This window comes from Nerophis ophidion, linkage group LG06, assembly GCF_033978795.1.
Source record: "Nerophis ophidion isolate RoL-2023_Sa linkage group LG06, RoL_Noph_v1.0, whole genome shotgun sequence".
Classification (NCBI taxonomy): Eukaryota; Metazoa; Chordata; class Actinopteri; order Syngnathiformes; family Syngnathidae; genus Nerophis; species Nerophis ophidion.
Genome location: NC_084616.1, coordinates 17,243,695 through 17,259,321, shown reverse-complemented (window position 1 = coordinate 17,259,321; position 15,627 = coordinate 17,243,695). Strand labels below are relative to the sequence as shown.

General features: G+C 39.5%; 1 long non-coding RNA gene across 2 annotated transcripts; it reads left to right on the top strand.

Annotated features, from left to right (window-relative positions):
* The first annotated feature begins 3,031 nt into the window (after positions 1–3,031).
* On the top strand, positions 3,032–13,572 carry LOC133553890 (uncharacterized). 2 transcript variants are annotated; one of them, XR_009806994.1, is made up of 5 exons: positions 3,032–3,187; positions 3,311–3,437; positions 8,458–8,533; positions 8,612–8,654; positions 13,353–13,572. It is a non-coding gene; the product is annotated as an uncharacterized LOC133553890 (long non-coding RNA). The 2 variants fall into 2 exon arrangements; XR_009806993.1 differs by having other exon boundaries at positions 8,458–8,654.
* Positions 13,573–15,627: the final 2,055 nt, after the last annotated feature.

Here is a 15,627-nt window from a genome sequence, read left to right as displayed (position 1 = left end):
AGTACATGGTTGTTTATTTAAAACTATAATAAAAAATAAACAAACTAAGGGCGCTCACAAGGAGGTACAGACACTTGGCTATGAACAAACAAAGGACTAGCATAAATGCTGCAAACTACAAACATGAAACAAAAACACTTGCTCGATTGGCATGAATAATAATAAACTATAAACAAAACTAGCACATGGCATAAATACAAAAACTTACACGGCATGGAACTATGGACGAGGGCATGAAGGATGTGCAGCATAGGTAGCATGTGTGCGAGTGTGAAGATCCCAGAATGATGAACAGAAAGAAAATTACTTAAATACTGGCTGTGATAATCAGGAACAGGTGCGGGACTGAGGGCAGGGGCGTGACAAGGTGGGAACTAATGCGTTGGCATGAAAACAAACAAAACCAGGAAGTGCAAAACGTGACTGAATGTCCAAAATCAAAACATAACATGACAAAACAAAACATTATCCATAGGTGTGACATACATAAGACTTTTAAAGTAATTTTGATAGTAGGCTAATATAGCTAATATAGACACTTTCATCATGTGTTGTCTTCATTATAACACTTGTTTAAGACTTTTAAAGTCATTTTGATAGTAGGCTAATATAGGTATTATAGACACTTACATAATGCGTTGTCTTCATTTTAACACTTATATAAAACTTTTAGTCATTTTGATAACATGCTAATATAGAAACTTACGTGATGTGTTGTCTTCATTATAACAATTATATAAGACTTTTAAAGTAATTTTGATAGTAGGCTAATATAGCTAATACAGACACTTGCATCATGTGTTGTATTCATTATAACACTTATATAAAACGTTTAGTCATTTTGATAGTTTGCTAATACAGAAACTTACATGATGTGTTGTCTTCATTTTAACAATTATTTAAGACTTTTATAGTAATTTTGATAGTAGGCTAATATAGCTAATACAGACACTTGCATCATGTGTTGTATTCATTATAAGACTTATATAAAACGTTTAGTCATTTTGATAGTTTGCTAATATAGAAACTTACATGATGTGTTGTCTTCATTTTAACAATTATTTAAGACTTTTATAGTAATTTTGATAGTAGGCTAATATAGCTAATATAGACACTTACATCATGTGTTGCCTTCATTATAAAACTTATATAAGACTTTTAAAGTCACTCTGATAGTAGGCTATTATAGCTAATATAGACACTTATATCATGTGTTGTCTTCATTACAACACTTAAATAAGACCTTTAAAGTAATTTTGATAGTAGGCTAATATAGCTAATACAACCACTTCATGTGTTATATTCATTATAACAATTATATAAGACTTTTAAAGTAATTTTGATAGTAGGCTAATATAGCTAATATAGACACTTACATCATGTGTTGTCTTCACTATAACACTTATATAAGACTTTTCAAGTCATTTTGATAGTAGGCTAATATAGCTAATACAACCACTTCATGTGTTATCTTCATTATAACACTTATATAAGACTTTTAAAGTCACTCTGATAGTAGGCTATTATAGCTAATATAGACACTTACATCATGTGTTGTCTTCACTATAACACTTATATAAGACCTTTCAAGTCATTTTGATAGTAGGCTAATATAGCTAATACAACCACTTCATGTGTTATCTTCATTATAACACTTATATCTAAATTCGCTCCATTCTGTCCACTAAGGACGCTGAGATCATTATCCATGCGTTTGTTACGTCTCGCCTCGACTACTGTAACGTATTATTTTCGGGTCTCCCCATGTCTAGCATTAAAAGATTACAGTTGGTACAAAATGCGGCTGCTAGACTTTTGACAAGAACAAGAAAGTTTGATCACATTACGCCTGTACTGGCTCACCTGCACTGGCTTCCTGTGCACTTAAGATGTGACTTTAAGGTTTTACTACTTACGTATAAAATACTACACGGTCTAGCTCCATCCTATCTTGCCGATTGTATTGTACCATATGTCCCGGCAAGAAATCTGCGTTCAAAGGATTCCGGCTTGTTAGTGATTCCCAAAGCCCCAAAAAAGTCTGCGGGCTATAGAGCGTTTTCCGTTCGGGCTCCAGTACTCTGGAATGCCCTCCCGGTAACAGTTCGAGATGCCACCTCAGTAGAAGCATTTAAGTCTCACCTTAAAACTCATTTGTATACTGTAGCCTTTAAATAGACTCCCTTTTTAGACCAGTTGATCTGCTGTTTCTTTTCTTTTTCTTCTATGTCCCACTCTCCCTGTGGAGGGGGTCCGGTCCGATCCGGTGGCCATGTACTGCTTGCCTGTGTATCGGCTGGGGACATCTCTGCGCTGCTGATCCGCCTCGACATCTCTGCGCTGCTGATCCGCCTCCGCTTGGGATGGTTTCCTGCTGGCTCCGCTGTGAACGGGACTCTCGCTGCTGAGTTGGACCCGCTTTGGACTGGACTCTCGCGACTGTGTTGGATCCATTGTGGATTGAACTTTCACAGTATCATGTTAGACCCGCTCGACATCCATTGCTTTCCTCCTCTCTAAGGTTCTCATAATCATTATTGTCACAGACGTCCCACTGGATCATTATTGTCACCGATGTCCCACTGGGTGTGAGTTTTCCTTGCCCTTATGTGGGCCTACCGAGGATGTCGTGGTGGTTTGTGCAGCCCTTTGAGACACTAGTGATTTAGGGCTATATAAGTAAACATTGATTGATTGATTGATTGATATAAGACTTTTAAAGTAATTTTGATAGTAGGCTAATATAGATATTATAGACACTTACATCATGTGTTGTCTTCATTATAACACTTATATAAGACTTTTAAAGTAATTTTGATAGTAGGCTAGTACAGCTAATATAGACACTTACATCATGTGTTGTCTTCATTATAACACTTATACACTTCGGTAAAGTCTTGTCTGGGTATGGTCTGGTTTCAGGTTGTATTATCACTTCCTGTTTTATTTTTGACAAGCTAACTTGGCTTCTCATTTGAGATCAGTTGCCCTCCCCCGTGTGTCATCGTTTTTTTCCTGATTGATTTCACCTGTTCCCCCATGCTTAAATGTCTCATCCTCTTTCGGTCCTGTGCCAGAGTGTTGTCGTTTCTTTTTGTGTTTATTTGCCACAGCCCTGCCCACAGTTATTGAGAGTTTTGTTTTGCCTTTTGCCTACTTGGGAGAGTTTTGTTTCTAACTTTTTCAGGTAAGGTTAGTATCAAAGACAAGATTAGTAGTTGAACCGTAGAATAGTTGTGTAGTCTTGTCGATAAGTGCAGCTTAGTCCTAAGTCTATGTTGTATATTTGATGGTTGTGTCTTTCTCCCAGGACAGAGTGAGGAATCGTCGAACAAAAAGCTTTATTTGTTTCAGTGAGCCTCAGACATGAACTGCAGCACCCAGGGAATTTTTTTTTTTTTTTTTTTTTATTTTTGGATAGAGAAATAATAATACAGGTATTAAGAAAACTTTGTGTGTGTATGTCCCAAAAACTTTTTTCTTCTTCTTTTTTTTTCAAACATAAAAATCATATAAGTAAGATAATAACACCCCCTCAAAACCCCCGTCCTACATTTCAGTCACAGTGGGTAGCAATGCACTGCCTTCCTCTTCACCAAAAGCAGATGGGGAATCACAATAACCGACTAGAAGGGAAAAAAAGGTAACAACAAAAATAAAAATTGCAAACATACAGAGAAGTGTGACTGAATAAAAACAACAACAAATAAAGAAAAAAAGAGTTGAGGTAAGTGGAAAGGTTCACTGTCAACATTTGTCCTATAGTGTCTTTAATCCAAAGGTCACCAACGCGGTACCCGCGGGCACCAGGTAGTCCGTAAGGACCAGATGAGTCGCCCGCTGGCCTGTTCTAAAAATAGCTCAAATAGCAGCACTTACCAGTGAGCTGCCTCTATTTTTAAATTGTATTTATTTACTAGCAAGTTGGTCTCGCTTTGCTCAACATTTTTAATTCTAAGAGATAAAAAACTCAAATAGAATTTGAAAATACCAGAAAATATTTTAAAGAATTGGTCTTCACTTGTTTGAATAAATTCATTTTTTTTTTTTTTACTTTGCTTCTTATAACTTTCAGAAAGACAATTTTTGAGAAAAAATACAACCTTAAAAATGATTTTAGGATTTTTAAACACACATACCTTTTTACCTTTTAAATTCCTTCATCTTCTTTCCTGACAATTTAAATCAATGTTCAAGTAAATTAATTTTTTTTATTGTAAAGAATAATAAATACATTTTAATTAAATTCTTCATTTTAGCTTCTGTTTTTTCGCCAAAGAATATTTGTGAAATATTTCTTCACACTTATTATGATTAAAATTCCCCCAAAATGAGTCTGGCAAATCTAGAAAATCTGTAGAATCAAATTTCAATCTTATTTCAAAGTCTTTCGAATTGCTTTTACATTTTTTGTTCTGGAAAATCTAGAAGAAATAATGATTTGTCTTTGTTAGAAATATAGCTTGGTCCAATTTGTTATATATTCTAACAAAGTGCAGATTGGATTTTAACCTATTTAAAACATGTCATCAAAATTCAAAAATTAATCTTAATCAGGAAAAATTACTAATGATGTTCCATAAATTATTTTTTTTATTCATTCAAAAAGATTCAAATTAGCTAGTTTTTGTCTTCATATTTTTCGGTTGAATTTTGAATTTTAAAGAGTCGAAATTGAAGACAAACTTTGTTTCAAAATTTAATTTTCATTTTTTTCGTGTTTTCTCCTATTTTAAACCGTTCAATGAAGTGTTTTTTTCATCATTTATTCTTTACAAAAAACTTTCCGTAAAAGGAAAAAAAATGTACGACGGAATGACAGACAGAAATACCCATTTTTTATGTATATAGATTTATTTATTAAAGGTAAATTGAGCAAATTTGTTATTTCTGGCAATTTATTTAAGTATGTATAGAAATGGTAGCCCTTCGAATTAATCAGTACTCAAGAAGTAGCTCTTGGTTTCAAAAAGGTTCGTGACCCTTGCTTTAATTGATCTAAGTAACTAATCATACAGCCCCATGTCAAGTCAAATTGTTTTGATGTACCCCTCAGATTATATATATTTTTTTGTACATCTAAATACAGTTTGTCGCTACATCTGTAAGTGCAAGAAAGCTCTACTATGCAAAGCGAAAGCCATTAATCAATAACATCCAGAAACGCTGCCGGCTTCTCTGGGCCCCAAGATCATCTAAGATGGAAAGTGGAAAAATGTTCTGTGGTCTGACGAGTCCACATTTCAAATTGTTTTTGGAAATATTCGACATCGTGTCATCCGGACCAAAGGGAAGCGAACCATCCAGACTGTTATCGACGCAAAGTTCAAAAGCCAGCATCTGTGATGGTATGGGGGTGCATTCCTGCCCGAGGCATGGGTAACTTACACATCTGTGAAGGCACCCTTAATACTGAAAGGTACATACAGGTTTTGGAACAACATATGCTGTCATCTAAGCGCCGTCTTTTTCATGGACGCTCCTGCTTATTTCAGCAAGACAATGCCAAGCCACATTCAGCACGTGTTACAACAGCGTGGCTTTGTAAAAAAAGAGTTTGGGTACTTTCCTGGCCCGCCTGCAGTCCAGACCTGTCTCCCATGGAAAATGTGTGGCGCATTATGAAGAGTAAAATACGACAGCGGAGACCCTGGACTGTTGAACGACTGAAGCTCTACATAAAACAAGAATGGGAAAGAATTCCACTTTTAAAGCTTCAACAATTAGTTTCCTCAGTTCCCAAACGTTTATTGAGTGTTGTTAAAAGAAAAGGTGATGTAACACAGTGGTGAACATGCCCTTTCCCAACTACTTTGGCACGTGTTGCAGCCATGAAATTCTAAGTTAATTATTATTTGCAAAAAAAAACCAAGTTTAGTAGTTTGAACATCAAATATGTTGTCTTTGTAGTGCATTCAACTGAATATGGGTTGAAAAGGATTTGCAAATCATTGTATTCCGTTTATATTTACATCTAACACAATTCCCCAACTCATATGGAAACGGGGTTTGTATATGTGTTTGGGGGGGAAAAAAGAGATATTATGAATGGGGCTGCAGTTGGATAATCCCCGGAATACAAAAGTGCATCTAAATTGAGACCAAATTCTGACAGTAGAGATAACAATCGGGTTACATGTAAACTAAGATAATCGAAAAGGCAGTTTTGATGTAAGCAAAGCTAGGAGCAAGGTAGAGCATGATCCAGGTTCCAGTCTGCACCAACCCAATTCAGGTTTGTGGATCCAGGAAATCATTTTATGTACGTTGGCTGCCCAATAGTAAAATCTTAAGTTAAGGAGTGACAAAACACCTACAGACCTGTGCATCTGTAAAAAGTCTCTCTGTATCCTTGGAGTTTTGCCTTTACAAATAAAGGATGTGATTCATTTCCATCCATCCATCCATCCATCCATCCATCTTCTTCCGCTTATCCGAGGTCGGGTCGCGGGGGCAACAGCCTAAGCAGGGAAACCCAGACTTCCCTCTCCCCAGCCACTTCGTCTAACTCTTCCCGGGGGATCCCGAGGCGTTCCCAGGCCAGCCGGGAGACATAGTCTTCCCAACGTGTCCTGGGTCTTCCCCGTGGCCTCCTACCGGTTGGACGTGCCCTAAACACCTCTCTAGGGAGGCGTTCGGGTGGCATCCTGACCAGATGCCCGAACCACCTCATCTGGCTCCTCTCGATGTGAAGGAGCAGCGGCTTTACTTTGAGTCCGTCCCGGATGGCAGAGCTTCTCACCCTATCTCTAAGGGAGAGCCCCGCCACCCGCCGGAGGAAACTCATTTCGGCCGCTTGTTCCCGTGATCTTATCCTTTCGGTCATGACCCAAAGCTCATGACCATAGGTGAGGATGTGAACGTAGATCGACCGGTAAATTCAGAGCTTTGCCTTCCGGCTCAGCTCCTTCTTCACCACAACGGATCGGTACAACGTCCGCATTACTGAAGACGCCGCACCGATCCGCCTGTCCATCTCACGATCCACTCTTCCCCCACTCGTGAACAAGACTCCTAGGTACTTGAACTCCTCCACTTGGGGCAGGGTCTCCTCCCCAACCCGGAGATGGCACTCCACCCTTTTCCGGGCGAGAACCATGGACTCGGACTTGGAGGTGCTGATTCTCATTCCGGTCGCTTCACACTCGGCTGCGAACCGATCCAGTGAGAGCTGAAGATCCCGGTCAGATGAAGCCATCAGGACCACATCATATGCAAAAAGCAGAGACCTAATCCTGCGGTCACCAAACTGGAACCCTTCAACGCCTTGACTGCGCCTAGAAATTCTGTCCATAAAAGTTATGAACAGAATCGGTGACAAAGGACAGCCTTGGCGGAGTCCAACCCTCACTGGAAATGTGTTCAACTTACTGCCGGCAATGCGGACCAAGCTCTTGCACTGATCATACAGGGAGCGGACCGCCACAATAAGACAGTCCGATACCCCATACTCTCCGAGCACTCCCCACAGGACTTCCCGAGGGACACGGTCGAATGCCTTCTCCAAGTCCACAAAGCACATGTAGACTGGTTGGGCAAACTCCCATGCACCCTCAAGAACCCTGCGGAGAGTATAGAGCTGGTCCACAGTTCCACGACCAGGACGAAAACCACACTGTTCCTCCTGAATCCGAGGTTCGACTCCAGTACACCTGAATAAACCTTACCAGGAAGGCTGAGGAGTGTGATCCCACGATAGTTGGAACACACCCTCCGGTCCCCCTTCTTAAAGAGAGGAACCACCACCCCGGTCTGCCAATCCAGAGGTACCGCCCCCGATGTCCACGCGATGCTGCAGAGTCTTGTCAACCAAGACAGCCCCACAGTGATTAATTTATTTACGGCATTAAAAGGTGAATTTGGTAAAAAGATTGGAAGACATTGAAAAAAATGCAGAAAGCGTGGGAGCATGTTCATTTTTATGCAATCAACCCTACCTGCTGTAGTTATGTGTAAATTTGTCAGAATAATTGTATCTAAGTTATCACAAAACTTTGTGTTACATTGAGCTCTGTTCGCCCTGCGAGAGGACAAAAGCTGCTTTCGATCCTGCCAAGCAGAAGGCTTGTAAAACTCCACTGTGTACGATGGGAAGCGACATGAAGGCGTCGGTTTCTTTCTTCTATTGTAATCCGCAGGAAGATTTGATCTTGATCCGAGAGCTAGAAAGCAGAGAGGAAGCAGGAGCTGACCCAAGCTCCAGGCAACTTTTCTTTGAACTGTTTTACGACCTTTTCTTTGACTGTTTTGTAACCAAAGGCGATGGCTGTTTACGACCCTCCCTCCCTTAGAAACAGCTGTTGCCATCTAATCAGGGAAAGTCCAAATAAAAGAGGAGGCGTTCAATCTTTATGTTGTCTTCATTATACAAGGATACAGTGTCTATCCATTTCTCCTCATTGAGCCAAATTTAATTATGTTTCTATTTAAGTCCTTGCTTCTTGTCTTGTTTAATAGATGTCATCAGTGTTTGAACCTGACAACTTCTTGGTCCTTCGAGCCGAATTCCAACACATCTGACAATTCCGGCAGGGTGAGTTGAACCAGAGGACCATGGCAAACATCTCCTGATTGAGGAATTGCTTTTCTTTTCTCCGGCTGGAATCTGAAGAATGACGGAAAACCTAGGGCAGGAGGAAGGAACCCAGAGTTCAGTGAGTATGTTTTGAATTACAAAGAAAGAGTGTGTGACAAAGAGTTATGACGCATAGACAAATCCCGTCAATCCGAGGCTCTAACAGGTAAAAAGGCCAATAATAATAATAAAGGGTGGCGGAGTCCGCGAAGAACAAAAAAAACCTGAAATATCCGTAAAATTCAACATTGAAAATAAACCAAATGAAGGACAGCGGAGTCCACGTAAAATCTTTTTGTCTTGTTTAATAGATGTCATCAGTGTTTGAACCTGACAAAATTATTCCACTTTTCCAGATCAGATTTAATCTTGTCAATTAGGGGTTTAAAGTTATTCTTGTAGAGATCTGGCATCTTATGACAGATGTGTACACCCAAGTACTTAAAGCTGTTTCTATCAATCAATCAATCAATGTTTACTTATATAGCCCTAAATCACTAGTGTCTCAAAGGGCTGCACAAACCACTACGACATCCTCGGTAGGCCCACATAAGGGCAAGGAAAACTCACACCCAGTGGGACGTCGGTGACAATGATGACTATGAGAACCTTGGAGAGGAGGAAAGCAATGGATGTCGAGCGGGTCTAACATGATACTGTGAAAGTTCAATCCATAATGGATCCAATACAGTCGCGAGAGACCAGTCCAAAGCGGATCCAACACAGCAGCGAGAGTCCCGTTCACAGCGGAGCCAGCAGGAAACCATCCCAAGTGGAGGCGGATCAGCAGCGCAGAGATGTCCCCAGCCGATGCACAGACAAGCAGTACATGGCCACCGGATCGGACCGGACCCCCTCCACAAGGGAGAGTGGGACATAGAAGAAAAAGAAAAGAAACGGCAGATCAACTGGTCTAAAAAGGGAGTCTATTTAAAGGCTAGAGTATACAAATGAGTTTTAAGGTGAGACTTAAATGCTTCTACTGAGGTAGCATCTCGAACTGTTACTGGGAGGGCATTCCAGAGTACTGGAGCCCGAACATTTTTTAAAAGGGAGATAAGCATCGGGAATCTCCAAAGCTAAATCATTTACCAGGAAACACTCACTCTTAGCAAAGTTCAACTTATAACCTGAAAAAGTTCCAAAATTGCTGAGTAGGTCAACTATCTTAGGAATGGTAGATATCGGATCCGAAATAAACAGTAATGAATCGTCTGCATATAGGGAAAGTGTATGTTCCAAACCTTTGCTAAAACTAGCCGATTTAAGTGCAATCGATAAAGGTTCAATTGCCATAGAGAACAACATTTGGCTCAGAGGACACCCTTGACGGGTTCCCCTGCTAAGTGAAAAATTTGTGCTTACGGACGCTTTAGGGTGAGGATAGAATAGTGCTATCCAACATAGTAATCATACCCAATGCAAAACCTTTTTAAGACCTGTAACAAATAACTCCACTCCACCCTGTCAAAAGCCTTCTCCGCATCCGGATGGTCAACTTCATGAAGCAGATCCGTTACCTTCTTTCATCTCCGTAATATCGCTAAAATTCGCTCCATTTTGTCCACTAAAGACACTGAGATCATTATCCATGCGTTTGTTACGTTGAAAATGTTGATGACATGTTTTAAATAGGTTAAAATCCAATCTGCACTTTGTTAGAATATATAACAAATTGGACCAAGCTATATTTCTTCTTTTTTTTTTTTTTTGGTCCTGTCCAGCTTCTCAGGCAAATCATATAGTTGACATAGATGCCCATATCGGCTGTTCAGATTTACTTTGAAAAAGAAAAGTGCAGGATACTTCTCTTGTTGCCTTATTTGAATTTGACTTTATTAAATGTATTTATATTATCATTTGGAGCAGCCGGGCCGGAGCATGAGGGGAAAGAAAGAGAAAAAAAGGAAGACAGAGGGGGAAATTGTGGGGATGAGAGGGGGATTAGACAGAGAGACCAAAACAACAACAGCAAACACAACAAAAACAACAACAACAATAGAACAACACCAGCACATACGATATGTACAAAGATGATCGTAAAAGTGATAGCAAATAAGCAGTTAGTGAAATAAATAATAATATAGAAATGACAATGAGCATTTTTACACTAAAACTGGAGCAATACAAATACCAATAGAAAAAGCGCTATTGATCATGAACAAAACCAATAGTTTACCTCTATTATCAACAATACAGTTGTTCAAATGCAACAATACGTACACAAAATGATAACTAGATAACTAAAAAAAAAAAATAAAATAAAAAAAAATTATAAAAAGGAATACCAAAAGATGGAGGGGAAGAGAGAGAGGCAACCTTTATTAATCTTGTAGATTGTTATAGCAACAATAGGTCAGTATGCCATGTGTTACCGCTAATACTCATACTTGCTACCACCCAACCCCTCGATTTTCCAAGGAGACTCACAAATTTCAGTGCCCCTCTCGAAAATCACAGGGGGCAACCATTCTCCCAAATGTCTCCCAATTCCCACCTGGACAACAATATTGGGGGCGTGCCTTAAAGGCACTGCCTCAAGCGTCCTCTAAAACCTTTCGTCACATCCGCTTTTCCTACGTAGAAACAGCGTGCCGGCCTAGTAACATGATATATGTGGCTTTTACACACACACACACACACACACACACACACACACACGCTAATGCAGTGCAAGCTTGGTCAACAGCCATACAGGTCACACTGAGGGTGGCCGTATAAACAACTTTAAGACTGTTACAAATATGTGCCGCACTGTGAACCAACACTAAACGAGAATGACAAGCAAATTTCGGGAGAACATCCGCACTGTAACACAACATAAACACAACAGAACAAATACACAGAACCCCTTGCAGCACTACCTCTTCCTGGACGCTACAATATAAAAATGTATTATTAGCCTGTGGGAAAAGTTTATTTTGATATTTACCTGAGAAGGCAGGAAATAGAAAAGAGGCATTCAATTTTTATTTAAATTTGATTAATATGCCATTGCTATTTTAAAATTATTAGTATTATTTGAAACTTGATTTTGCATGTCACTATAAAGTTATATAAGTCTCGCTTGTTCAATATTCAATGCAAAACTTGTTTGGGTCCCTATTAAAAGGTTAATTTGTTCAACCTTGGCCCGCGGCTTTGTTCAGTTTAAAATTTTGGCCCACTCTGTATTTGAGTTTGACACCCCTGCCATACCTATGTACGTACATACTGTACCTATGTACAGTATGTACATTTGTATGTATGAATAACGGTGTGTGTGTGTGTGTGTGAGTATATGTGTGTTTGCATGTCCAATATATTTGACTCCCAGTGTGTGTGGGAGCCAGAGTACGGCCCAGCCACCCAGAGAGCCCAACCCAAACAGCAGGTGTGGTGCCCGGGGAACCAGGGACCACCGTCCCCACGCAGCCAGGCCGCCCAGGGACGGGAACCCCAGAGCCCAGCCCACCGCGCTGCCCGGAAAAGCCAGCAGCAGGCCGCAGACAGACGCGCCCGGCAGAGGACAGGGCGCGAGAGAAGCAGCGGACGGCCAGACCCCAAGCCAGCGAGGGACAACCCCCCAACCCGGGCAGAGAGACGGGACGCCCCGCCCGGGGGGACCCAGAGACTCCCCGCAGCCGGACGGGAAGACCGCCCCCGCCCCACCAGTACCCGGGCTCCCACGACCCCACCCCCCACCCCCGGGGAGCATAGCGTGGCCCACACCAGGCCACACCACCCAAGTCGGCCGCCACAGGACCACCCAGCGCAGGGCCGCGGGAAGCACCCACCCCACCCGCAGGGACCCCAATGATGGAGATGGAAGAACCAGCAACCGCCCTGTCGAAACCCCCCCCTGAGGGAGGGGGGAAAAACAAAAAACAAAAAAACAAAACAAAAAAACAACAACAACAATAAAAGCATAATTCATATATCAAAAATAATAATAAATAATAACAAAAAAAATAAATTTAAATAAAATAAAAATTAATACAAACATGTTTTATAAAAAAATAAATTATATTTATATATATATATATATATATACATATACATACACATATACATACACACACACATACATACATGCATCTATGCAATACATATATGTTTTTATACATATACATACACATATACATGTACACATACATGTACAAACACATACATACATATATATACACATATATACACATACACATATATATATACATACATACATACACATAGGGACGGTGTGGCGCAGTGGAAGAGTGGCCGTGCGCAACCCGAGGGTCCCTGGTTCAAATCCCACCTAGTACCAACCTCGTCACGTCCGTTGTGTCCTGAGCAAGACACTTCACCCTTGCTCCTGATGGGTGCTGGTTAGCGCCTTGCATGGCAGCTCCCTCCATCAGTGTGTGAATGTGTGTGTGAATGGGTGAATGTGGAAGTAGTGTCAAAGCGCTTTGAGTACCTTGAAGGTAGAAAAGCGCTATACAAGTACAACCCATTTATCATTTATACACATATATATAATACATACATACACATACATACATATATACATACATATACATACATACCTATATATACATACATAGATACACACATATACACACATATATATACATACATACACACATACACACATATACACACATATATATACATACATACACACATACACATATATACATACATATACAAACATACTTCCGCATACATATATACACACAAAAAATAAAATAAAATAAGAAAAATGATTAAAATAAGATCACAGACATGCTGACACACAACATCACTATCCCAACAGCTGGCCGACTCGCAGCAACTCGGAATACCCTGCAGCAGCAAGCTACCACAATGGATGAGGGGACTGGACCCAGCCGGCCCCAACCAAGACAGGCACCCGGAAAGGATGGACGGTGGGACCCAGGAGCTCCAGACATGTAGCCCGGATGCAGTAGCCTGAAGCGCCGACCCCGATTGACCAGCATGCCCAGAGCGTAACCCCAGAAATATACGTACACACACACACACACACACATATATATATATATATATATATATATATATATATATATATATATATATACACATATACGTACACACACACACACACACACACACACACACACACACACACACACACACATAGATATATATATATATATACATATATATATATATATATTTATATACATATACGTACACACACACACACACATATATATATATATATATATATATATATACACACACACACATATACATATATATATATATATATATGGACTATTTTTAAAATCTCCTAATGATTGAGAGAACCCCTCATGAAACAGTTCTGTATAGATGAAGTAGTCTTGTGATTTTTCCCACACCTACATATTGCGCTCTACCACGGTATCGAGCACTATTCTCTGGATAATCCAATCAAGATATATATATATATATATATATATATATATATATATATATATATATATATATATATATATATATACATATACATACACATACATCTATATACATCTGCATATATACAAGCTATATTTCTAACAAAGACAAATCCTTATTTCTTCTAGATTTTCTAGAACAAAATTTTTTTTATAAATTCAAAAGACTTTTAAATAAGATTTAAATTTGATTCTACAGATTTTCTAGATTTGCCAGGATATATTTTTTTAAAATTTTAATCATAATAAGTTTGAAGAAATATTTCACAAATATTCTTTGTCGAAACATCAGAAGCTAAAATTAATAATTGAATTAAAATTTATTTATTATTCTTTACAATAAAAAAAAAATACTTGAACATTGATTTAAATTGTCAGGAAAGAAAAGGAAGGAATTTAAAAGGAAAAAAGGTATATGTGTTTAAAAATCCTAAAATAATTTGTAAGGTTGTATTTTTCTCAAAAATTCTCTTTCTAAAAGTTATAAGAAGCAAAGTAAAAAAATATATGAATTCTTTTAAAAAAGTGAAGACCAAGTCTTTAAAAATGTTTCTTGGATTTTCAAATTTTATTTGAGTTTTGTGTCACTTAGAATTAAAAATGTCTAGCAAAGCGAGACCACCTTGCTAGTGAATTAATAACATTTTAAAAATACACACAGCTCACTGGTAAGTGCTGCTTTTTGAGCTATTTTTAGAACAGGCCAGCGGGCGACTCATCTGGTCCTTAGGGGCTATTTGGTGCCCGCGGGCACCGTGTTGGTGACCCCTGTGTTAGATCCACTATGGACTGGACTCCCACTATTATGTTAGATCCACTATGGACTGGACTCTCACTATTATGTTAGATCCACTATGGACTGGATTCTGACGATTATGTTATATCCATTATGGACTGGACTCTCACACTTCTATGTTAGATCCACTATGGACTGGACTCTCACTACTATGTTTAATCCACTCTAGACTGGACTGTCACTATTATGTTAGACCCACTATGGACTGGACTCCCACTATTATGTTTAATCCATTATGGACTGGACTCTCACACTTCTATGTTAGAGCCACTATGGACTGGACTCTCACTATTATGTTAGACCCACTATGGACTGGACTCTCACTATTATGTTAGACCCACTATGGACTGAACTTTCACCATTATGTTATACCCACTATGTACTGGACTCTCACTATTATGTTAGATCCACTATGGACTAGACTGTCACTATTATGTTAGATCCACTATGGACTGGACTTTCACTATTATGTTAGATCCACTATGGACTGGACTCTCACTATCATGTTAGATCTACTATGTACTGGACTCTCACTATTATGTTAGATCCACTATGGACTGGACTCTCACTATTATGTTATACCCACTATGGACTGGACTCTCAATATTTTGCTATACCCACTATGTACTGGACTCTCACAATTATGTTAGATCCACTATGGACTGGACTTTCACCATTGCACCGGTCGCCTGCGGTCCTCTCCAAGGTTTCTCTTGAGTTTTTCCTTGCCCTGATGTGGGATCTGAGCCGAGGATGTCGTTGTGGCTTGTGCAGCCCTTTGAGACACTCGTGATTTAAGGCTATATACATAAATTTTGATTGATTGATTATCTAAT